Source organism: Rhagoletis pomonella, unplaced genomic scaffold (genome assembly GCF_013731165.1).
Source record: "Rhagoletis pomonella isolate Grant_MI unplaced genomic scaffold, Rhpom_1.0 Rhpom_scaffold_22831, whole genome shotgun sequence".
Lineage (NCBI taxonomy): Eukaryota > Metazoa > Arthropoda > Insecta > Diptera > Tephritidae > Rhagoletis > Rhagoletis pomonella.
Genome location: NW_023481334.1, coordinates 1 through 1996, shown reverse-complemented (window position 1 = coordinate 1996; position 1996 = coordinate 1). Strand labels below are relative to the sequence as shown.

Below are 1996 nucleotides of genomic sequence, written 5' to 3'. Positions count from 1 at the left end.
TATATATATATAAACACAACGGTGTGTGGATACGGTAACCCAAAGGAATTTCCGCTATTCCTCCACCACTTTACCGCTCGAATTTCGCGAAAAGGAACGGATTATCCTACCCCGATACCGTTCAAATTTCGAAAATGTATACGTATTAAAAAAAAATATATATGTATATATATACTTATATATGGAAGGGGTGGCTCTGGGACTCACGCACGACCTATTGCAATTTTCGCACCCCTTTCCCAGTCGTTTTTCGCGAATAGACGTGGCAAATTGAAAGGCTTACCTTATCTTACAGCTTACTCTGTTGCCACTAATGGGGCTGTGCTCCCGCGATGGGCCACTTGGTGGGGGCCTTGCTGGTGCGAACTTGCTATCGCGGTGGACCACTTGGTGGGGGCCTTTAAATTGCGTGTTGCTCCCGCGGTGGACCACTGGTGGGGGCCTTGCTGGTGCGAATTTGCTATCGCGTTGGACCGCTTGGTGGGGGCCTTGTTTCGCACTGATCGCCTGACTGTATGGCACCTAGTGCCGGCGTTCAGCACTTGCGCCTCCTCAATGGCAATACAGCCGGCGCTCTTACTAACTATCGGCCGCTGGTAGGGGCCGTGCAGCGAGGCGCACTGACGCCTGACGGTATGGCACCTAGTGCCGGCGTTCCGCACTCGCGCCTCGACAAATGGCAATACAGCCGGCGCTACTTTTAACCTCACTGCACTTCACTTTCACTTTCACTGCACTTACTCTTTATACTTACCGCCGGAGCCCTGGCGGTATTTGTGCTGCTGCTTTTCTGGAGCGCTGGCGAAATTATTGTTGCAGTTGCTCCTGCAAACAAACACAATTAGTACTCCAAATATACTTACTATTCCAATACTTATGTATTTCGCCGCTACTCCAATTGTTGGGGCCAAATGTGTTGCTCCTGCTCTAGGTGTAGAAAAAAGGTGCTCCAACCAAACTGTCGTTCACTCACCTGGTCTTCTTGATGGTATTTACAAAGAAATACCAGAGAAAAGATTTGTTGCCAAAAACGTGTGAATTTGCTAATTGATTTTTTTTTTGGTTATGTTTTTATTAGAGGTGGGTAACTCAACTCAGAGTTGAGTTATTGAGTTGATTCCTATAAGTGAATCGGTAACTCAGAATCCCTGTCCAAAAAAAATGTAACTCAGTAACTCAGTTGATGCCGTAGGGCTCACGTGAATCAATTGAATCATAGTGGCTCATATTTGTCCATATAACTCTCTCGCTTCGCCACAGTGTTTAGCATGGCAAAGTCTTGCATTTTGTTTTTGCACGAGGCGAATTTATACAAGGTGGTGGCAAGAATACAACAACAACAACCACATGTATTTTGTATTGTTGGTGTTATGTCAAATCTCACAAATTCTTATAATTTCGTTTTTTTTTTTAGTTTTTCTCGAAATATGTATGTATGTAAGATATATAAAGATGTGCATATCAAATCAATTGCCTTTCCAACCATATCCACATTTTGAAATTCGGTACAATAGGTTTCGAAATATAAGCTTTTGAAAATATTGAAAATTCCACCTAGCACCGCCCTATTAATTTGCACACAAAAAAAATTACACCTTTCAAATCAGTAGAAAGGAGCTGACCCCGCCCACTTTAAAGTTTTGTTTTATCTCAACGGCCGCTATACCGCATCTATGCCTCAAAACGAGTCTACGATACGAATGAGTGTAACATACAAAGAGTCAAATGAGTTAGTTGAATGAGCTGACTCCTTAAAGTGAGTTGGAGTCATTGAGTCAACTTCTATAAATTTGCTGAGTTACCCACCCTTAGTTTTTATTTTTCTTAGGGTTCGTTCGGAAACGTCAAACTGTTGGGGGTATTCACCAATGAATATAATAAAAACCAAAGATGGTGGCGGGTTTCACGGATGAATGCAATATAAAAGTTGTTTGATATGTTTAATTGCACACGATTCGACGTGTACAAGAAAATAAAAAGCGTGTTAACGGGGGGG

The 1996-nt window shown here is 42.8% G+C and overlaps 1 long non-coding RNA gene across 1 annotated transcript; it reads right to left on the bottom strand.

Moving 5' to 3' along the window:
• Positions 1 to 1069, bottom strand: LOC118732583. The gene is made up of 2 exons (XR_004992152.1): positions 875 to 1069; positions 1 to 825 (listed from the first exon to the last, which is right to left on the bottom strand). It is a non-coding gene; the product is annotated as an uncharacterized LOC118732583 (long non-coding RNA).
• Positions 1070 to 1996: the final 927 nt, after the last annotated feature.